General features: G+C 44.0%; 1 non-coding gene across 1 annotated transcript; it reads left to right on the top strand.

Moving 5' to 3' along the window:
* The first annotated feature begins 23,993 nt into the window (after nt 1-23,993).
* Nucleotides 23,994-24,131, top strand: LOC119927784. Its single transcript, XR_005450755.1, has one exon. It is a non-coding gene; the product is annotated as a small nucleolar RNA SNORA7 (small nucleolar RNA).
* The last annotated feature ends 391 nt before the right edge of the window (nt 24,132-24,522 follow it).

The raw sequence follows: 24,522 nt of genomic DNA, 5'->3' as shown, positions 1-24,522 counted from the left end.
AGGATGTGGGGAGGTCAGTGAGGTGGCTGATGTAATAATCAAGACCACATATGGTGTTTGGATCATCATGGTAGCAATTTGGATGGAGAGGGGAGGGTAGATTTTAGAGATTTAATACAAGTAGGTTAAAGATTATTGGCTCTCAAAAGCAGTGAGACCTAGTGGAGAAAGCAGGGCCTGGGAATCAGAGGACCTGAGTTCATTCATTCATTCAATCGTATTTCCTGAGCGCTTCCTGTGTGTAGAGCACTGTACTAAGCGCTTGGGAAGTACAAGTTGGCAACATATAGAAGTGGTCCCTATCCAACAACAGGCTCACAGTCTAGAAGGGGGGAGACAGAGAACAAAACAAAACACATGGACAGGTGTCAAGTGGTCAGAACAAATAGAATTAAAGCTAAATGCACATCATTAACAAAATAAATAGAATAGTAAATATGTACAAGTAAAATAAAGTAATAAATCTATACAAATATATATACAGGTGCTGTGGGGAGGGGAAGGAGGTAGGGAGGGGGGATGGGGAGGAGGAGAGGAAAAAGGGGGCTCAATCTGGGTTCTTATTCTGACCATGCTACCTGGGCAAGTCACTCATTTCTCTGTGTCTCAGTTTCTTCATCTATAAAATAGAGATGAACCACCTGTTCTCCCACCTCCTTATACTTTGAACCCTATATGGACCAGGGGTGTGTCTGACCTGATTATCCTGTGTCGTCTACACGCGCTGCCTCAAATTCCTCAACGCCAACTCTCTCCTCTACCCCCTCCAATCTGGCTTCTGTCCCCTGCATTCCACAGAAACTGCCCTCTCAAAGGTCACCAATGACCTCCTGCTTGCCAAATCCAATGGCTCATACTCTATCCTAATCCTCCTTGACCTCTCAGATGCCTAGCTGCCTTCGACATTGTGGACCACCCCCTTCTACTCAACATGCTAACCAACCTTGGCTTTCATTCATTCAACCGTATTTATTGAACTCTTACTGTGTGCACAGCACTATATTAAGCGCTTGGGAAGTATAAGTTGGCAATGTATAGAGACGGTCCCTACCCAACAGTGGGCTCACAGTCTAGAAGGGGGAGAGTCTGGCTTCACAGACTCTGTCCTCTCCTGGTTCTCCTTTTATCTCTCCAGCCATTCATTCTCAGTCTCTTTTGTGGGCTCCTCCTCCCCCTCCCATCTCTTTACTGTAGGGGTTCCTCAAGGGTCAGTTCTTGGTCCCCTTCTGTTCTCTATCTACACTCACTCCCTTGGTGAACTCATTTGCTCCCACGGCTTCAATTATCATCTCTAAGCTGATGACACCCAAATCTACCTCTCTGCCCCTGCTCTCTCTCCCTCCCTCCAGGCTCGCATTGTCTCCTGCCTTCAGGACATCTCCATCTGGATGTCTGCCTGCCATCTAAAACTCAACATGTCCAAGACTGAACTCCTTCTCTTCCATCCGAAACCCTGCCCCCTCCCTGACTTTCCCATCACTGTTGACGGCACTTCCATCCTACCCGTCTCACAAGCCCACAACCTTGGTGACTGGATTACTGCATCAGCCTCCTCTCTGATCTCCCATCCTCCTTGTCTCTCCCCACTTCAATCCATACTTCACGCCACTACCCGGATCGTCTTTGTGCAGAAACGCTCTGGGCATGTTACTCCCCTCCTCAAAAATCTCCAATGGCTACCAATCAACCTACGCATCAGGCAGAAACTCCTCACCCTCTGCTTCAAGGCTGTCGATCCCCTCGCCCCCTCCTACCTCACCTCCCTTCTCTCCTTCTCCAGCCCAGCCCGCACCCTCCACTCCTCTGTCGCTAATCTCCTCACCGTGCCTCGTTCTCGCCTGTCCTGCATCGACCCCCGGCCCACGTCATCCTCCTGGCCTGGAATGCCCGCCCTCCACACATCCGCCAAGCTAGCTCTCTTCCTTCCTTCAAAGCCCTACTGAGAGCTCACCTCCTCCAGGAGGCCTTCCCAAACTGAGCCCCTTCCTTCCTCTTCCCCTCCTCCCCCTCCTGACCCCCCCGCCTTACCTCCTTCCCCTCCCCACAGCACCTGTATATATGAATATATGTTTGTACGTATTTATTACTCTATTTATTTATGTATCTTATTTATACATATTTATTCTATTTATTTTATTTTGTTAATATGTTTTGTTTTGTTGCCTGTCTCCCCCTTCTAGACTGTGAGCCCACTGTTGGGTAGGGACCGTCTCTATATGTTGCCAACCTGTACTTCCCAAGCGCTTAGTACAGTGCTCTGCACACAGCAAGCGCTCAATAAATATGATTGAATGAATACACCAGCACTTAGTTCAGTGCTCTGCACGCAGTTAAGTGCTCAATAGATACCACTGATTGATTGATTGATTGATTGATGAACAAGCACCTCAATCATTATTGTTATTCTCAGAGATTTAGCTTTCCTCTTGGATCGGGTTTCACACACAGATTTAGAGCACAGGCAAAATAATTCAAGGCTATGCCTGGTCTTGCTTTTCTGAAGATTAGAAGAAAAGTAGCATGGCCTAATGGATAGAACACAGGCCTGGGAGTCAGAAGGACCTGGGTTCTAATCCCGGCTCAGCCACTTGTGTGCTGTGTGACCTTGGACAAGTCACTTCACTTCTCTAGGCCTCAGATACCTCATCTTTAGGATTAAGACTGTGAGCCCCACTGGGGACACAGACTGTGTCCAACCTGATTACTTTGAACACTTAAATCAGTGTCTGGCACATAGTAAGCACCTAACAAATACCATTAAAAAAAGGTTTTAACAAGGAAAAATCATCTTTGTCTTAACGGATCTGGCTTAATTCCCCAGCACCTTCAGCGATATCATCCATTTAGACACACCCAGCACTTATGAATTTATTTATGCACATATGTCCATTCAGTTTAATTTTTTATGGTATTTGTTAAGCACTTAGTATGTACCAGGCCCTGTACTGAGTACTGCAGAAGAATCAAGCTAGTCAGGTTGGACACACTCCCTGTTCCACATGGAGCTCACAGTCTTCATTTACTTATGTCAACAGTGTTGGAAATATATTTTATATGTTTGCCTTCCCTGTTAGAGTGTAGTCTTGTTAGTAAGGAATGTGTTAATTTGTTATTCTGTACTTCCCAAACAGAGAACGCGGTGTATCTCTCTGTGGAGCCACAGGAGATGCGGAAAACATCTCAACCAACTGGCAAAATTGACTGAGGGCTTACAATACACACATATGTCCATTCAATTTAATTTTTAATGGCATTTGTTAAGTGTTTACTATGTACCACGCCCTGTACTAAGTGCTGGAGAAGAATCAAGGTAGTCAGAATACGTGCTAAGCACTTGGGAGAGAACAATAGACTAGGTCTGATCTCCCCCTTCTAATAATAATAATAATAATAATAATAATAATAATAATAATAATAATAATAATGTTGGCATTTGTTAAGCGCTTACTATGTGCAAAGCACTGTTCTAAGCACTGGGGAGGATATAAGGTGATCAGGTTGCCCCACGTGGGGCTCACAGTCTTAATCCCCATTTTACAGATGAGGTAACTGAGGCCCAGAGAAGTGAAGTGAGTTGCCCAAAGTCACACAGCTGACAATTGGCGGAGTCAGGATTTGAACCCATGACCTCTGACTCCAAAGCCCGAGCTCTTTCCATTGAGCCACGCTGCTTCTAGACTATGAGCCTGTTGTTGGGTAGGGGCCATCTCTATATGTTGCCGACTTGTAATTACCAAGCGCTTAGTAGAGTGCTCTGCACACAGTAAGCACTCAATAAATATGACTGAATGAATGAATGAATCCCTGCTCTCAAGGAATTTACAGTCTAACAAGGGACTGTTAGCTCACTGTGGGCAGGGAATGTGTCTACCAACTCTATTATATTGCACTCTCCCAAGGGTTTAGTACAGTGCCCTGCACACAGTAAGCACTCAAGAAATATAATTGATTTGACCACTGCTGAAGTTTAGAAAATAATGATAATAATGATGGTATTTGTTAAGTGCTTACTCTGTGCCAAGCACTGGTCTAAGTGCTGGGGTAGATACAAGGTAATCAGGTTGGCCCACGTGGGGCTCAAAGTCTTAATCCAAATTTTACAGATGAGGTAACTGAAGCACAGAGAAGTTAAGCGACTTGCCCAAGGTCACACAGCTGACAAGTGGTGGAGCTGGGATTAGAATCCACGACCTCTGACTCCCAAGCCTGGGATCTTTCCACTAAACCATGCTGCTTCCCGGAGGAAAGGCTCAGTAGCTTCCACAGCTGATCCACTCCAGGCTAGCCCAGAAGGTGGCTCAGTGGAAAGAGAACGGGCTTTGGAGTCAGAGGTTGTGGGTTCAAATCCCGGCTCTGCCAATTGTAAGCTGCGTGACTTTGGGCAAGTCGCTTAACTTCTCTGGGCCTCAGTTTTCTCATCTGTAAAATGGGGATGAAGACTGTGAGCCCCCCGTGGGACAACCTGATCACCTTGTAACCTCCCCAGGGCTTAGAACAGTGCTTTGCACATAGTAAGTGCTTAATAAATGTTATTATTATTGTTATTATTATTATTATTATTATTATTATTATTATTATTATTATTATTATTATTTCCCCGTGGGATATGACCAGTCCCGGGTCCTTGTTGAAGACATTCCTAATGAATCTCCGTGGGGGCTCACTTGAGGAGGAGGGGGGCTCATACCAAATTTTCCACCTGTTTCAGATATCGCCTCAGAACGCACTCGTTGCCTTCTGCTGAATCACCAACCTCAATTCATCTGGATGGATGATGAGTTTGTTTTAGCCTAAATGGCATTTGTTAAGTGCTTACTATATGCCTGGCACTGTACTAAACGCTGGGGTAGACTCAAGCTAATCAATCAAACAATCAATCGTATTTATTGAGCACTTACTGTGTGCAGAGCAGTGTACTAAGCGCTTGGGAAGTACAAGTTGGCAACATATAGAGACAGTCCCTACCCAACAGTGGGCTCAAAGTGGACACAGTCCATGTCTCATGTAGTTCTCAAAGTCTTCATCCCCATTTTACAGATGAGGAAACTGAGGGCACGAAGAAGTGAACTGACTAGCTCAAGGTCACATGGTAGAGAAGCAGCGTGGCTCAGTGCAAAGAGCCCGGGCTTTGGAGTCAGAGGTCATGGGTTCAAATGCCGGCTCTGCCAGTTGCCAGCTCTGTGATTTGGGGCAAGTCACTTCACTTCTCTGGGCCTCAGTTACCTCATCTGTAAAATGGGGGTGAAGACTGTGAGCCCCCCGTGGTACAACCTGATCACCTTGTAACCTCCCCAGTGCTTAGAACAGTGCTTTGCACATAGTAAGCGCTTAATAAATGCCATCACTATTATTATTATTATACTGGGAGTCCCTAATAGGACAGGGACTGTGTCCAACCTATGTGAAACTATGTTTCAAGCACTGTTTGAAGCCTTGGGGCAGATCCAAGGTAATCAGTTTGGACACAGTACCTGTCCCACATGGGGCACACAGTCTTAATCCCCATTTTGCAGATGAGGTAATCAAGGCACCGAGAGGATGTGACTTGCCCAGGGTCACACAGCAGACAATTGGTGGAGCCGGATATGAACCCATGACTTTCTAACTCCCAAGCCCATGCACTATCCACTGGACCATGCTACTTCTTATAGGGACTTGGACAAGAAAAAGAATGACCATATTACAGGTTCCTTGCCTATAAGAAGCTTTCATGCTAAAGGGGTAGGAGTTAGAGGAATATAATGTGGGGAGAGGAGAAATTAATCGGGGAAAGTTTTCTGAAGGAAAGCACACTTTTCTCCTCAGACATGTCGCCTCCCCTCCTCCTTCTCCCCTCCCCATCGCCCCCCCTCTTTCCCCTCCCCACAGCACTTGTATATATTTCTACATATTTACTACTCTATTTATTCTATTTGTACATATTTACTATATTCGTTTTTATTAATGATGTGTATATAGCTATAATTCTCTTTATTCTGACAGTATCGACACCTGTCTACTTGGTTTGTTGTCTGTCTCCCCATTCTAGACTGTGAGCCCATTGTTGGGTAGGGACCGTCTCTATCTGTTGCCGATTTGTATTTCCCAAGCGCTTAGTACAGTGCTCTGCACACAGTAAGCAGTCAATAAATACGATTGAGTGAATGAATGAATGAATGACAAGAACCTTGGTCCTTTAACTCCCAAGCCCATGCTCTTTCAAGCTTTCCAATGCAAGGACCATTATGGCCCAATTCTGATGATGTATTCTACCCATGTGGCTGCCAGTGGCCCTAGGGCAGCCCTGGACCTCCAGTTTCTCCCTGATCGCTCTTACATTTGATGTGGGAAATGTTAGCATTGTTAATCATGTTAATCATATACTAAATAATGAGATTTGAAGACTCCTATCACTTATAGAGTTGGCAGAATCTCTCCACCTACTGTCAGGCCATTCTGACTTTGTCAGGCCATTCTCTAGTCGAGCACCCAAACAGTACGATCACTTCCTTATTACATGTCATTTTCAATCTTATAAATTTCAGTAGTTTAATCCTCTCCATGGTGACTTAGATTTCTTTTGTTTTGGATCATTGTTGAACTTGAGCCTCGTGCTGAGAAAGTCAATACAGGAAATTTGCGGAGAAGTAAATTACCCAGGTACAGTGCAATCTTGCGTAGAATTCATGAACTTTTGACCTGTGAGTTACTTTTACACAAAGATTTTCTTCTTGGACTCTAGGAGTTCAGTGTACCAGTTCCCCAAGCGGTTTCCCTAATTCCACCCCTCCATTTGAAATTGCAAATGCACGGATATATTTCAAACTTCCAAATTCTGGAAATAGAATGCCTAACGTTTCCTCAGCAGATTGAACTTGGAAAAAATTTACTCAGTTTTGGTGGACAAGAATGTGTTCTATTTATATATATTCCAGCAGGGATAGAGTAAGGGTCAAATGATTTTGCAAGAAGGAGGGAGATTTACATAATATTCTGGGAGGCAAATATTAGATGACTACTGAAACGCTAATCTTAAGGATTATAATAATGGGAGCAAAACAAAAAAGGTGGCCAAATGATTGCAACTGTTTATTTTCACCAGGCTTGTAAAAAAAATCTTTGATTTTTTCTGCAAGGTTCAGCTTCAATAATAAATGAAAGCCAGATACCCAGTTCATTTCTGAAAGAATCTTTTAGCAACAAAGCCTTCTTTCAAAATCAACATGTGAATTTTTGAAGCTAAAAGACAAGAGAAATTGGGGGGAATTTTTGTTTTTTGTCTGAGTTCTCTTTGTGACTCAGATTCTGTTTCACTTCCAATTCTGCCTCCTCTAACGACCAGTAACTTCTCTAGACCCATACTTCTGAACGTGTAAAATGAAGAAAGTGATTTTCATCCTGTGCCACAAGAGAATGTGTTGAGAATTCAGTGGCATGTATACTTTTAAAAATCTGTTACTGCCTTCTGGCCTCTTCAAAGGACCTAGTGAAAAACCTTAATTTAAAATCAATATTAGGCTGCTCCTTCTTTCTTCTGGGAGGAGCAATAACTCAATCACTCATAAATATTTATTGATTACTGTGTGCAGAACACTGCACTGAATGTTTGGGAGATACAATACAATAAAGTTGGTAGACAAGGTCCCTGCCCTCAAGGAGCTTGCAGTCTGATGGACTCCTATTTCTGATGTCTCATTCTCTACTGGCAAAGCAAGGAAAAATAAAGCCAAAGCTATCCAGACCCCACTTGGAGGCTTTTTAAAAATTAATGGTATTTGTTAAGTGTTTACTATATGCCTGGGACTGTGCTAAGCGCTGGGATAGATATAAGGGACTCTCCTTGTCCCACACGAGGCTCACAGTATTGAACACCATTTTACAGGTGCTTCTGGGAAAGACTGTGTGTGGGAGGAGCTGTGATTCTGGGTGATGCCTTATGGATCGCTTCCAATTTATGTATTTATTTAGCTACCTTTCAGGCACAAAAAAGATGCCACTTATGGTGAAATTCAACTAGGATGCATATGTGACTGAAAAGACCAATGTGGGAAACTAAGTTCCTATCACTTAATACCTAAGAAGGATTGTCCTCTGTGCTTTTATGTTTGTTGCATTGTTTTTGCTTTAACCTCTGTAGGTCAAAATCTTCTCAAAGCCTCTGCTCACCATCAACCACCTTCCAGGTCAGGGGCCTGCAAGAGGACATCGAGATTGCTCCGCTGAGGGGACACAAACCGGCAAGGACCATCCAACATCAGATGGGACAAAGACCTGCCCAAGGACACCAAGATCTCTCCTCCGAGCGGCCTCAGCCTGATCAGGTAATCAGCCATTGGAACCACCGTCCACCGCTAGCCTGCCCGCCCGCCCACCCTGCTTACCAGGACTGGGGGACATTTCGTTCCCGATCTGCTACGACCGAGCCATGGCCATTTTCTTCCCCTTCCCTCTTTGCCTGTGGTCGGATCAGGTTGCGCCTGTTTAACCCCCAGGTGACAAAGGCCCAGGTTCATACATTATTACATTTCAAAAGCTGCCTTCCTTCCCTCCTACTCTTCCCAAGCCAGGCTATTTACTCCTGTTCTTCAGCCTCTTCCCTCCCAAGCCCCCTAGGGACAATTCAACCATCTCCTCAGGATCCCCCTACCACACTGGACTCTTCACTCTCCCCAAGGACAATTTCAACCATCATCTCAGGATTCACCTAAACAGTGGACTCTTCACTCTCCAAGCCCCAAAGGCTTTTTGACTATCACCTCATGGCTCCCCTAGTTCCTGGTTTTTTCACACTCAATGGCCCAAGGTTAATTCAACCATCTCCTTTAGATATTACCAGACTTAGTTGTTATTACTGTCGCTACCTCATTGACCCCACCATGACTCTTCAATCCCCCCACTCCTGTCAGCCCATCCCTGTCCTCTCCTCCCTCCTCACCTCACCGGTCCTCTCTGCCACCCAACTCCTCCCCTCCCCATGCTCCACCTTCACCCCTCCTCCACACCCCAGCCCTGTAATCCCTCTGTCCCCGCACCGCCCCTCATCCTACTCCCCTCATGCCGGCCCCTGTCAACACACTCCCATCCAAACCCTCTCCACCCTCAAGCCATCCCCTCCCCTGCTACCCTCTCCATAGCTTCAGCTAAGTGTAGCCTGTGGAACCCCCACTCCATCATGGGGAAGTATCCCTTCATCCTTGACCCACTCTTGCCTCCTCCTCACTATCACTGAAACCTGGCTCTCCCCAGATCATCATCATCAATCGTATTTATTGAGCGCTTACTATGTGCAGAACACTGTACTAAGCGCTTGGGAAGTACAAATTGGCAACATACAGAGACAGTCCCTATGACATGGTCTCCCCCAACTGCTCTCTCCAAAGGGGGCCTCATCTTCTCCCACACCCCAGAGTCATTGGGAAAGGAGGAGGTGTTGGCTTCCTTCTTGCATCTCAATGATGCTTTTGCACCATTCCACCTCCCCCATTCCTCTTTCCCTTCCTTCATCCACCTCTACCACCAATTCCAGAATCTAGTAGCTGTCATCTACCATCCCCCAAGTCCCACCTCCAATTTCTTCACCCATTTTCAACCCTTTCTCACATTCCTTCTCTCTTTCTCCACGCCCTTATTAATTCTTGCGGACTTCAGTATCCACATAGATGTTCCTGATGGCCCTTCTGCTGCCCTCCTTCTATCACTCCTCAACTCTGCTGACCTCCTGCCCCAACCCACCTTGCCCACTCACCAACTTGGGCACACACTCAATCTCATCATCTCTAACCACTGCACAAAAGTGGCGTGGCTTAGTGGAAAGAGCACGGGCTTGGGAGTCAGAGGTTGTGGGTTCTAATTCCGCTCCGCCACTTATCAGCTATGTGACTCTGGGCAAGTCACTTAACTTCTCTGTGCCTCAGTTAATTCATCTGTAAAATGAGGCTTAAGACCTTGAGCCCCACACGAGACAACCTGATTAACTTGAATCTACCCCAGTGCTTAGAACAGTGCTTAGAAGTTATGTTGCCAACTTGCACTTCCCAAGCGATTAGTACAGTGCTCTGCACACAGTAAGCGCTCAATAAACATGATTGAATGAATGAATGAATGAACAGTGCTTGGCACATAGTAAGCACTTCACAGATACCATTATTATTATTATTATTACCCTCACCAACTCTGAAATACCTCTATCTAACCACAACCTCCTCACTTGCCTCCTCTACTATACCTCCTCCCCATAAATCTGTACTATTCCCCAACAGAGACCTCTGATCTTTTGACCCCATCCAATTTTCTCAACTCATCATGCCCCATTTAGCCTCCATACATAAACTACCACCTTTGATGATGATCAAATAGAGACTCTCAATACCACCCTCTCTATTGAACTCAACTCAATCTCTCCCCATCCCTTCAGTGATCTTGTATCACTAACCCACAGCTTTGAATCCCCCGCATAGTCCACCTCCTTCGCTCTTGTTCTTGCTGCAGAGCGCTGCTGGCGGAAATTGAAATCTCAGGCTGATTTTGTCCACTTCAAGTTTATCCTTGCATGCACTAACTCTGCCCTCTCTTCTAAACTGTGAGCCCGTTGTTGGGTAGGGACCATCTCCATATGTTGCTGACTTGTACTTCCCAAGCACTTAGTACAGTGCTGTGCACACAGTTAGAGCTCAATAAATATGATTGAATAAATGAATGAATGGCTGGCAAAACTATTTCTCCACCCTTATTGACACCATGCCCATCATCCTCACTAGTTGTCCAGACATTTAACTCCCTCCTCAGGCCCCTAACCTCCTGCCTCCCCCACTGACCAGGACACCTACTTTATTAAGAACATCGACACCATCAGGTGTGAGCTCTCTAAAATTGCTCTTGCCCCATCTCAGTCCCTTCCCCTCCAGTCCCCTCTTCAACTCTCCCTTCCTTCCTAGAAGTATCTCCAGAGGAGATCTCCTGCCTTCTCTCAAAAGCCACCCCTCCATTTGCACATCCAACTCCATTCCTTCGTACCTTAACTAAACTCTTGTCCCCGTCCTTCTTCCCTCCCTAACAGCCATCTTCAACCCTTCACTCTCCAATGGGTTCTTCCCCACTGCTTTCAAACCTGTCCATGTCTCCCTTTTCATAAAAAAGCTCTTCCTTGACCCCACAGCTCCCTCCAGTTATCACCCCCCTCTCCCTCCTACCATTCCTCTTCAAACTCCTTGAAAGAGTTGCCTTCACCCACTGACTCAAATTCCTCTCCTCTAATCCTCTCCTTGACCCCTACAAGCTGACTTCCATTCCCTTCACTTCACAGAAACCACCTTCTCAAAGGTCACCAATGATCTCCCTCTTGTCAAATCCAATGGCCTCTACTCCATCCTAATCCTCCTCGACCTCTCAGCTGCCTTCGACACTGTGGACCACCCCCTTCTCCGAGAAACTTTACCTAACCTCAGCTTCACTGACTCTGTCCTCTCCTGATTCGCCTCATCTCTCTGGCCATTGATTCTCAGTCTCCTTCACAGGCTCCTCCTCTTCCTCCCACCTCGTAACTCTGGGGCCCCCTTCTCTTCTCGATGTACACCCGCTCTCTTGAAAAACTCATTCTCTAACTACCACCTCTATTCAGATTATACCCAAATCATCTCCAGCCCAGATCTCTCTCCCTCTCTCCAGTCTCACATTTCCTCCTGCCTTCAAGACATCTCTACTTGGATGTCTTCCCGTCATCTTAAACTTAACATGTCCAAAACAGAATTAATAGAAAGAGCCCAGTCTTGGGAGTCAGAGAATGTGGGTTCGAATCCCGCCTCCACCATTTGCTTTCTGTGTGGCCTTGGGCAAGCCACTTAACTTCTCTGTACCTCAGTTACCTCATCTGCAAAATGGGGATTAAGACTGTGAGCCCCAAGTGGGACAACCTGATTACCTTGTATTTACCCCAGCACTTAGAACAGTGCTTGGCACATAATAAGTGCTTAACAAATACCATCATTATTATTATTATTATTATTCTCTCCCTATCTTCCCACCCAAACCCTGTCTTTCCTCTGACATTCCCATCACTGCAGATGGCACCACCATCCTTCCTGTCTCACAAGCCCATATCCTTGGCATTATCCTCAACTCCTCCCAGTCACTCAACCCACATATTTAATCCATCACTAAATCCTGTCAATCCCACCTTCACAACATAGTTAAATCCTCCCTTTCCTCTCCATCCAAACTGCTACCACATTAAAACAGTCACTCATCCTATCCCACCTAGATTACTGCTTATCTCCCACACACTTCTATGTCACCTTGACTTGCTCCCTTTGCTCTTCTCCCCTTCCAGCCCCACAGAATTTATGTACATATCTCTCATTTATTTATATGAATTGATGTCCGTCTCCCCCACTGCAGACTGTGAGCTCATTGTAGGCAGGTAATATGTCTGTTTATTGTTCTATCATACTCTCCCAAGTGCTTAGTATAGTGCTCTGAGCAGAGTAAGTGCTCAATAAATATGATTGAATGAATGAATGTCTTCCTCATGACTTCTGTGTCCTGGCATGTTGCAAGTATTTCTAGGTTTTGTGTCAAAGGGCTGTATCTTCAATCGTAAAAAGTGTGATGAGACGTTTGAGGTACTGGTGCCAACAAAAGGTTGAAGTATTGATGCCGTTTCTTTAAAACAGTGCTTTGCACATAGTAAATGCTCAACAAATATCATCAGTATTATTATTATTATTTAGGATTCCCTCCATAACACTGAGAAGCAGCTTGGCCTAGTGGAAATTGCTCAGAACTTTCAGCCAGGAGACCTTGATTCTCATCTTGGCTCTGCCATTTGCCCTCTGTGGGACCCTGGGCAAATTACTTAACTTCTCTGTGCCTCAGCAAAGCAGTAAAATAAGGATTAAATAGCTTTTCTCCTTTATCTTTAGGCCGTGAGCCCCATGTGATGTAGGGACAGGGTCAGATCTAATTGTACTGTGTCTACCCCAGCACTTAGCACAGTGTTTGGTACATAGCAAGTTCTGAGCAAATACCACAATTATCATTATTATTAATGACAATAACAATAATAATAATAATGATAGTATTTGTTAAGCATTTACTATTTTCCAGGCACTGTACTAGTCTGTGGGGTGGTCAAAGGCAAATTCATTCATATTTATTGAGCACTTACTGTGTGCAGAGCACTGTACTAAGCGCTGGGGAAGTACAAGTCGGCAACATATAGAGAAGGTCCCTACCCAACAATGGGCTCACAGTCTAGAAGGGAGAGACAGACAACAAAACATGTAGACAGGTGTCAAAATCGCCAGAACAAATAGAATTAAAGCTATATGCACACCATTAACAAAATAAATAGAATAGTAAATATGCATAAGTAAAATAAATAGAGTAATAAATCTGTACAAATATATACAAGTGCTGTGGGGAGGGGAAGGAGGTAGGGTGGCGGAGATGGGGAGGAGGAGAGGACAGCACAGTCCCTCTCCCACACATGGCCTCACAAGCTTCATCCCCATTTTATAGATGAAATAACTGAGGGACAGAGAAATGAAGTGACTTTGCCCAACATCACACAATAGACAAGTGGCAGAGCCCAGATTAGAACCCAGGTCCCTCTGGCTCCTGAGCCTGTGCTTTATCCACTAAGTTATGCTGCATTGTCTGTGCTGACGGGGGAGTCATCTTTCTTCTGCAGACGTGTTACAATAGCTCCGTTAGGGCCATAAAACATAGTTTCTTTTATTTCTCCTGTCCACCCTCTCCTCTGTGTCAACTATGTCCTTGGCTTTTTACCCCTTAAACATTCTGCTACTTACTCTCAGTCCCACAATAGTTATGTAAAGACTCTGACACTCTCCCATCCCAACGCACCTGTATATATGTATATATGTTTGTACATATTTGTTACTCTATTTATTTATTTATTTTATTTGTACATATCTATTCTATTTATTTTATTTTGTTAGCATGCTTGGTTTTGTTCTCTGTCTCCCCCTTTTAGACTGTGAGCCCACTGTTGGGTAGGGACTGTCTCTATATGTTATCAACTTGTACTTCCCAAGCGCTCTGCACACAGTAAGCGCTCAATAAATACGATTGATGATGATGACGATGATGAGTGTCTCTCTCCCCCTGTAGACAATAAGCTCCTTGTGGGCAGGGATCACAGTAACTAACTCTTTTGTGATATCATTTCCCAAGCAATTAATAGAGTGCTGTACACACGGTAAGTGCCAAATAAATACTGCTGATTGATTGACGCGGAAGTTCTTGGTTTCGAGAGCTGGGATTTCTTCGGCTTTGTCATCCGTATTCTTCCTTTAGATTTGTCTACCTCAGTGGACTTCTCAGGTGTGTTAAGGGTGTGCTGACGTTCTGGAGGTCAGCAGAGTCACAAGAGCCACTACGGAGATCACCTGGAGGGAAAAAGAGGAGCAGGTTTTCCCGCCGATGTTATGGAAATAAATGGAATCTGAAAGTGACCATTTAGCTCACTGAAGATGCCGAGAGGGAGGCAACAAATGGGATGCAGATAGAGATAAAGAGAAAAATTCTTTAGTCGGGATTTTAAAGAGACCAAACAACCCTCACTCCTTAAAAGCTCCCACGTAGTGAATAAAGATGATTTTATCATTTCGGATGCAAGCTTTGGCTACTTGCCAAATGAAATTGGGAATGTTGCTGTCAATACGGAAATACTGCAATCATAATAACAACTGTGGTATTTATTAAGTGTGTACTGTGTGCCAAGCACTGTATTCATTCATTTACTCAACTTATTTATTGAGCACTTACTGTGTGCAGAACACTATTCTAAGAGCTCGGGACAATGCAACATAACAATAAAAAGACACAATTCCCTGTCCACAATGAGCTTACTGTACTTACCACTGGGGTGGGTACAAATAATTCGATCAGACCCAATCCCTGTCCCACATGGGATTGACATTCTAAGGGAGAGGGAGAACAGGCATCGAATCCCCATTTTATAGCTAAGGAAGCTGTGGCACAGAGAAATAAAGAGACTCATCGTAGGTGACACAGCAGGCAAATGGCAGAACCAACATTAGAACCCAAGTCCCCTGACATCAGGATCTGCTCTCTTAGGAGTCAGAGGTCATGGGTTCAAATCCCGACTCCGCCAATTGTCAGCCATGTGACTTTGGGCAAGTCACTTCACTGCTCTTCACTTCTTTTCACTTGGAGAAGCTACTGTGGCTCAGTGGAAAGAGCCTGGGCTTTGAAGTCAGAGGTCGTGGGTTCAAATCCCAGCTCTGCCAACTGTCAGCTGTGTGACTTTGGGCAAGTCACTTAACTTCTCTGTGCCTCAGTTACCTCATCCGTAAAATGGGGATTAAAATTGTGAGCCCCCCGGGGGACAACCTGATCACCTTGTAACCTCCCCAGCGCTTAGAACAGTGCTTTGCACATAGTAAGCGCTTAACAAATACTGACATTATTATTATTATTATTATTATTATTATTATTATTTCCACTAGGCCACAGTTTCTCACCTAACAAGAGATGTCACCAGAGCTCTCAGAAAATACCCAAGAAATTGAATGCAACTGGGCCCTAGTTAATAAGAAATTAATAAAATATTAGGGATCTGTCATTTGAACCCGATTCTGTCTCGGAGAAACTTCCCTCCTGACATTGAGTTGTTTGAGGAAGCGGAATGCAGGGTCACTTTAGGTTTCCGGTGCGTCCAAGCCAAGGAAAGCCCAAGAGACCCTGAAGGTCAGAGTTTACCATTTTCCGGTTTTCTTGGAATGTGGATTTCCCACAGCTCTACACACGTGCAGGAGATGTATTTGACTTTGAACAGGAGCAGAGTGAGGGCTGGATCCACTGAAAGCCAAGGATGGCCCACTGGGCAACTGCCCACTTTGTCCAGTGGTCAAAACAGCCCCGTTGGTCCGAGTGATGACAGGCAGGGAGCAACTTGGAGGATGGCATAATAAACAGGATTCATTTTTTAGGACAATAGAAGATCTCAGACTCTATCAATCAATCATTCATTCATTCAATCATTTATTGAGCTCTTACTGTGTGCAGAACTGTACGAGCACTTGGGAGAGTATAATACAACAATAAACAGAGGCATTCCCAACCCACAATGAGCTTACAGTCTAGCAGACAGCAATACAAACAAAAAAAAAATGCAGTTATGTCCTTAAGTGTATAAGTGTACAAATGTCAAGGGGAGAGCAAAGGGAGCGAGTCGCGGCAAAGCAGAACTGAGTGGGAAATGAGGAAAGGTGGGGCTCAGTTGAGAAACAGCAAGGCCTAGTGGATATTCCATTCTGGTTCTAATCCCAGCTCCATCACTTATCTGCTGTGTGACCTCGGGCAAGTCACTTCACTTCTCTGGGCCTCAGTTACCTCATCTGTAAAATGGGGATGAAAACTGTGAGTCCCACGTGGGACACGGACAGTGTCCAACCTGATTAGCTTGTGATAATTATGGTATTTGTTAAGAGCTTACTGTGTACCAGGCACTGTACTAAGTATATATGTATATATATATATATATATATATGTATATGCTTGTACATATTTGTTACTCTATTTATTTATTTATTTTACTTGTACATATCTATTCTATTTATTTTATTTTGTTAGTATGTTTGGTTTTGTTCTCTGTCTCCCCCTTTTAGACTGTTGAGCGCTTATTGAGCGCTTACTGTGTGCAGAACACTGTTCTAAGAGCTCGGGACAATGCAACATGACAATAAAAAGACACAATTCCCTGTCCACAATTCCCTGTCACTGTTGGGTAGGGACTGTCTCTATATGTTGCCAACTTGGACTTCCCAAGCGCTTAGTACAGTGCTCTGCACACAGTAAGCGCTCAATAAATACGATTGATGATGATGATGATGATGATAAGTACTGGGGTAGATACAAGGTAAATGGGAGCAAGAGAAGGAGAGAGTCGGGATGGTTTAGGTTCCTCATTAATGGTGAACTCGGGGGAGAAGCTCAGCAGTTTTCATCAGCTATTGCACTAGGGCAGGGGACATGTGTACCAACTGTTGTATTGTACTCTCCCAAGCACTTAGTACAGTGCTCTGCACACAGTAAGTACTCAATAAATAGGATTGATTGGTTGATTGGATTTACTCAGTGAATCAGCCCCACAGCACCTATGTCTTTATTTTGTCTAAGCGCTGCTTAGAGAAGCAGTGTGGCTCAGTGGAAAGAGCGTGGGCTTGGGGGCCAGAGGTCACGGGTTCTAATCCTGGCTCCATCACTTGTCAGCTGTGTGACTTTGGGCAAATCACTTCTCTGGGCCTCAGTTACCTCATCTGTAAAATGGGGATTAAAACTGTGAGCCCCACGTGGGACAACCTGATCACCTTGTATCCCCCCGGCGCTTAGAATAGTGCTTTGCACATAGTAAGTGCTTAACAAATCATCATCAATCATATTTATTGAGCGCTTACTGTGTGCAGAGCACTGTACTAAGCGCTTGGGAAGTCCAAGCTGGCAACATATAGAGACAGTCCCTACCCAACAGTGGGCTCACAGTCTAAAAGGGGGAGACAGAGAACAAAACCAAACATACTAACAAAATAAAATAAATAGAATAGATATGTACAAGTAAAATAAATAAATAAATAGAGTAATAAATATGTACATGCATATATACATATATAACAAATGCCATCATTATTATTATTATTATTATTATGTCCATGTAGGCAATTCATTGATTTATATTAATGTCCATCTCCCCCTCTAGACGGTAAACTCTCTGTGGGCAGGGAACGCATCTGCCAACTCTGTTATACTGTACTCTCCCAAGTGCTTAATACAGTGCCGTTACAGGATCGGTCGCAGAAGAACGGCGGGGTGAGTAGGAGCTATTCATTCATTCAATCGTATTTACTGAGCGCCTACTGTGTGCACAGCACTGTCCTAAGTGCTTGGGAATTACAAGTTGGCAACATATAGAGATGGTCCCTACCCAACAGTGGGCTCACAGTCTAGAAGGGGGAGACAGACAACAAAACAAAACATATTAATAAAATAAAATGAATAGAATAAATATATACAAATAAAATAGAGTAATAAATATGTACAAACATATATACATATATACAGCTAGTGTTTGGCCCGCATACTAATTCCCAAGAGGCCCTCAAACCAAGAGGAAATAAGGGTGAAATGTTCCAGCTGGAGCCACGGGAGCAAAACGCCCTGGGAGGAGATGACGGCACTGAGTCGTGTGTAGATTACGTTGCTATATGCACTTCCCTCAAGTCAGTGTCACGGCAAGATGAATATCCCTGTTCACTTCATACTATATATTTGATAATAATAATAATAATAATAATAATAATAAGAATAATAATAATGGCATTTATTAAGCACTTACTATGTGCATAGCACTGTTCTAAGCGCTGGGGAGGTTACAAGGTCATCAGGTTGTCCCACGGGGGGCTCACAGTCCTAATCCCCATTTTACAGATGAGGTCACTGAGGCCCAGAGAAGTTAAGTGACTTGCCCAAAGTCACACAGCTGACAATTGGCAGAGCTGGGATTTGAACCCCTGACCTCTGAGTCCAAAGCCCGGGCTCTTTCCACTGAGCCATGCTGCTTCTCATTTGATGAAATGAGATTTGATGAGATTTGATTTGATGAGATCCCCGTTTGATGAGATTTGACGAGATTTGATTTGATGAGATGAGATCAAATGAGATTCATTTGATGAATTTGATATTTGATGAATGAGGAATTTGAGACTCACCCTGAGTAGCCAGCCAGTCCTCCACAGCTCCCGCGTACAGCTTTCCTTTGGTCTCCCTGCACATCTCGGGGCATGAGTAGTTGGGTAGGGACTGTCTCTATATGTTGCCAATTTGTACTTCCCAAGCGCTTAGTACAGTGCTCTGCACACAGTAAGCGCTCAATAAATACGATTGATGATGATGAGTAGTCTTACCCGATTAAACAATAACTTGCTATCACATTGAATTGCTGGGTGCTTTATTATTACAGCACAGCCTACTGGATTCTGTTTTGTTTTGTTTTGTTTTGTTGTCTGTCTCCCCCTTCTACACTGTGAACCCGCTCTTGGGTAGGGATCGTCTCTATATGTTGCCAACTTGGACTTCCCAAGCGCTTAGTACAGTGCTCTGCACACAGTAAGTGCTCAATAAATATGATTGAATGAACGAATATGTATATATGTTTGTACGTATTTATTACTCTATTTTACTTGTACATGTTTATTCTATTAATTTTATTTTGTTAATATGTTTTGTTTTGTTGTCTGTCTCCCCCTTGTAGACTGTGAGCCCGATATGGTTGTACGTATTTATTACTCTATTTGTTTATTTTACTTGTACATATTTATTCTATTTATTTTATTTTGTTAATATGTTTTGTTTTGTTGTCTGTCTCCCCCTTGTAGACTGTGAGCCCGATACGTTTGTACGTATTTATTACTCTATTTATTTTACTTGTACATATTTATTCTACTTATTTTATTTTGTTAATTTGTTTTGTTTTGTTGTCTGGCTCCCCCTTCTAGACTGTGAGCCCGCTGTCGGGTAGGGACTGTCTCTGTATGTTGCCAACTTGTACTTTCCAAGCGCTTAGTACAGTGCTCTGCACACAGTAAGCTCTCAATAAATATGATTGAATGAATGAATGAACAAATACCATCATTATCCCCTCCCCATCCCCCCTGCCTCACCTTCTTCCCCTCCCCACAGCACTTGTATATATGTATATGTTTGTACATATTTATTACTCTATTTATTTATTTATTTTCCTTGTACATATTTACTATTCTATTTCTTTTATTTTGTTAATATGTTTTGTTTTGTTGTCTGTCTCCCCCTTCTAGACTGTGAGCCCGCTGTTGGGTAGGGCCTGTCTCTAGATGTTGCCAACTTGTACTTCCCAAGCGCTTAGTACAGTGCTCTGCACACAGTAAGCATTCAATAAATACGATTGAATGAATGAATGAATGAATAGAGCACAGGCCTGGGAGTCAGAAGGTCATGGGTTCTTAACCCAGCTCTGCTACTTGTCGGATGTGTGACCTTGGGTGAGTCACTTGACTTCTCTGTGCCTCAGTTACCTCATCTGTAAAATGGGGGTTAAGACTATGAGCCGCATGTGGGACAAGGGACTGTATCCAGCCCGATTTGCTTATAATAATAATAATAATAATAATGGCATTTATTAAGCACTTACTATGTGCAAAGCACTGTTCTAAGTGCTGGGGAGGTTAGAAGGTGATCAGGTTGTCCCACGGGGGGCTCACAGTCTTAACCCCCATTGTACAGATGAGGTAACAGAGGCCCAGAGAAGTTAAGTGACTTGCCCAAAGTCACATAGCTGACAAGTGACGGAGCTGGGATTTGAACCCATAATCTCTGACTCCAAAGCCCTTGCTCTTTCCACTGAGCCACGCTGCTTTCCTTATATATATATATATATATATATATATATTAAGCACTGGGGTATATATATATATATATATATATATATATATATACCCCAGTGCTTAATACAGTACCTGGCACATAGTAAGCACTTAATACCATAACTAGTGTTATTATTATGGCACTGGTATCTGACACAAACCTCTGTTCTGGTACAAGTGCTCTGCCCACAGTAAGTGCCTCAGTAAATATGATTGATTGATTCATTGATTGGTATCCTCTAGGCTGTAAACTCACTCTCTAGGCTAAACTTGTTGTGATCAGGGAACGTGTCTGTTTAATGTTCTATTGTACACTCCCAAGCACTTAGTACAATGCTCTGCACGCTGTAAGTGCTCAATAAATATGATCAACTGACCTACTGACTGTTATAAAGGACTGATCTGCTCTTTAAAACCCTTCCTCGGTTCACTTTTTCTCTCTAAGCTTGGGATTGAGTTCTTATGCCATGATTGTTGCTATTTATTGAGCACACTGTGTATTTTTCACCTCCTCCATCTCCTGACATACCAGAAGAATCTTGGAAAACAGCATAAGTGGATCATCATTTATTCTCACAGCCCTAGTGTCCTGGCAGAAGAGGTAACTAATGCGCTGCTGAGGTAACTAACGCGCTGCTGCCATCCCTGTTTCTGCTGTCGGTTTTTGTTTCCATTCTTGTGCGAAGTTTCTCACTCCACCATCTGAGAAATCCAGTTAGTCATCTAATTTTCTTTCTGGCCTGAAACATTACATTTTGCTCTACATGTGCTGTTGCTCATGTTGTGCCAACAAATAGGATTTAGAAATGTTTGTATAAATTCTTTTCACCAACAGAATTCAGCAAAACATCAGAAAGATTTAAAAAATAATGACTGTTTGTCCTGCCGGGACCAGAGCTCTGCGTAGCTGTTTATAAATATTTCACAAACAGCCCCAACATGACCAGTTGTCCACTTTGCCCTATGGGTGGACAGAGACACCATATCTCACTGGCATCTAATCAATCAAATAAATGGTATTCTTTGAGCTCTTACTGGGAGAGTACGATAAAACAATAAGCAGACACATTCCCTGCCCACAATGAGCTTTCAGTCTAGAGAGGGGGAGACAGATATTTATGTAAATAAATTATAGATATGCACATAAGTGCTGTGGGGCTGGTAAGGGGGAAAGAAAAAAGGGAGCAAGTCAGGATGATGCAGAAGGGAGTGTCAGGGAAGACCTCTTGGAGATGTGCCTTCAACATGGCTTTGAAAGGGAGTAGAGTAATTGTCTGTTGGATTTGAGGAGGGAGGGAATTCCAGGCCAGAGGCAGGACGTGGCCTAGGACTAGGTAGCGAGATAGAAAGATTGAGGCACTGTGAAATGGTTAGCATAAGAGGAGTGAAGTGTGTGAGCTGGTATGTAGTAGGAGAGTAATGAGGTGAAGTAAGAATGGACAAGGTGATTGCGGGCATCAAAGCCAACGGTGATGAGTTTTTGTTTGATGAGTGGGTGGTTGGGACCCCACTGGAGTTTTTTGAGGAGTGGGGAAACATGTCCTGAATGATTTTGTAGAAAAATGATCCGGGCATCAGAGCAAAGTATTGACTGGAGTGGGGAGAGACAGGAGGCTGGGAGATCAGCAAGGAGATTGCTGAAGTAATCCAGCTGGGATAGGATGAGTGACTGTATTAACATGGTAGCAGTTTGGATGGAGAGGAAAGGGTGGATTTTAGTGATGAAGTGAAGGTGGGACCAACAGGATTTAGTAATGGATTGAATATGAGGGTTGAATGAGAGAGGGGAGTCAAGGATAACATCAGGGTTATGGGCTTGTGAGACAGGAAGGATGGAAGTGCTGTCTACCATGATGGGAAACACAGGGGGAGGGAAGGGTTTGGGTGGGAAGATAAGTTCTGTTTTGGGTCACAAGTTCCTTGAACCAACTGGGACTTTCCTCGATGGGGTCAGCCTCTATGACAAGTAATGAGTCAAACCAAACCACCAACCACCAAGGTTACTGTGGAAAGTTTTACTTAGCTTTTTACCAACCTGCAAGGGAGTGACACATACATACCCTCACTCACTCCATTCCACCAAGGGTCCAGTACCACTCTGCTGGTCAGGGGAGCCCCTTCTGGGAGAAGCTCCAGGTGACACCTGTATATATGTATATATGTTTGTACATATTTATTACTCTATTTATTTTACTTGTACATATCTATTCTATTTATTTTATTTTGTTAGTATGTTTGGTTTTGTTCTCTGTCTCCCCCTTTTAGACTGTGAGCCCACTGTTGGGTAGGGACTGTCTCTATATGTTGCCAATTTGTACTTCCCAAGCGCTTAGTACAGTGCTCTGCACATAGTAAGCGCTCAATAAATACAATTGATGATGATGACAGGCCAATGACTCTGCAAGCCTCCTCCACATGCCGCTTCCCCCAAACGTTGCTTCCCTCTGAATGCTGCTTCTTTCCAAACGTTACTTCCTCTCAGATGCTTCTTCCCCCAGTGCTGCTTCCATGAAATGCTGCTTCCTCTCAAATTCTGTTTCTCCCAAACACTGCTTCCCTCAAATGCTGCTTTCTCTCAAAAGCTGCTTCTCTCATCACCATTCGAAGTGACCGCCTTTTATCTGCCTTAGGCAACGCAGCTGTGGCTCTACGTGGCAGTCATTGATTGGTCCAGGCCCGTAACTGGGTACACCAACTCTGTAGACTGCAAGCCTGATGTGGGCAGGGATTGCGCTCAATAAATACGATTGAATGAATGAATTAATTGAATGAAAGAATGCTCTCCCAAATGCTTAGTTCTCTGCACACAATAAAGACGACTGACCGGCTGATTGATTGAACTGAATTTCTACAAGGTTAAGACAGTTTCCATCCCTCCCTAATGCTCTATGACCTGAGCTAACCCAGATGGAAGTTTATCATTATAAATTTCTCAGCCCTCCTGAACATCAAATATCGAAATAGGGGATGATTACACAGCCAGTCAGTTCCCTAGTATTTAGACAATCCGCATGACCCTGCTCCCCTGGAAAGGGCAAGTTAGGCTAGAGGTCAGTGCACTTTCCAGACAGTTGCCATGGGGTGGACTGTAATGAAGTATGGACAAGCACAGAAGTAATAACAATAATAATAATAATAATAATAATAATAATAATAACATTGTTAAACGCTTACTATGTGCGCGAAGCACTGTTCTTAGCGCAGAAGAAACGTTAACCTTACAGCGAAGCGCAGTCTGTAGTAATATTATGTAGAGGTCAGACCAGCCTGTCACGAGACAATCAGGAAAGGGATTGTTTTCTGCCATCTTGGGAAAGCTAGTGATTCCATAGTCATTGCAGCGGGCTCTGAATCAAGTGGAGAAATTCTGCTCCTCTAACCACAGACCCGATTTCATTTTGCATACTGGCTATTTGTCCTTCCCCTTTACACCATGTTAGTGGTTTTGTGTTTCATTGTCAATGGTGCGCCTGTCTCCAATCCTCCCGCACCTTCTAGATTTATAGATCTTGAGCCCTTTCAGGGACAGGATCCATGTCTAATTCTTACCTGTATTCTTACCTAATTCTTTCCCCGCCCCTCTCAAGATGACACCTAGAGAGTTTCCAGTACTCTACCAGTTTTGGCTATGGGAGGGAGAGTCAAGCAGAGGCATAACCATTCCTTTCCTAGCTTGGGCAGTGGCTAGCGAGTGGAAGGCAATCTGCTACAAGTCAAAACCCTGTGCTGGGCAGCCCTGGAATGGGAGAGAGTCAAGGGCAGAGGATCAGGTTTACTGCACATAAGGAGGCGATGGTAAACCATTTCCATATTTTTACCAAGAAAACTCTATGGATACATTACCAGAGCAATCGCAAATGGAGGTGGGGTGTTTTGGGAAAGATAATAATAATAATGATGATGGCATTTGTTATGTGCGAAGCACTGTTCTAAGTGCTGGGGGGATACAAGGTGATCAGGTTGTCCCACGAGGGGCTCACAGTCTTAATCCCCATTTTACAGATGAGGTAACTGAGGCCCAGAGAAGTTAAGTGACTTGCCCAAAGTCATACAGCGGACAATTGACGGAGCCGGGATTTGAACCCAGGACCTCGGACTCCAAAGC

Source organism: Tachyglossus aculeatus, chromosome 4, assembly GCF_015852505.1.
Source record: "Tachyglossus aculeatus isolate mTacAcu1 chromosome 4, mTacAcu1.pri, whole genome shotgun sequence".
In the NCBI taxonomy this organism is placed as follows: Eukaryota; Metazoa; Chordata; class Mammalia; order Monotremata; family Tachyglossidae; genus Tachyglossus; species Tachyglossus aculeatus.
Note: the sequence above shows the minus strand (reverse complement) of the source record. Positions and strands in the feature narration are given on the sequence as shown.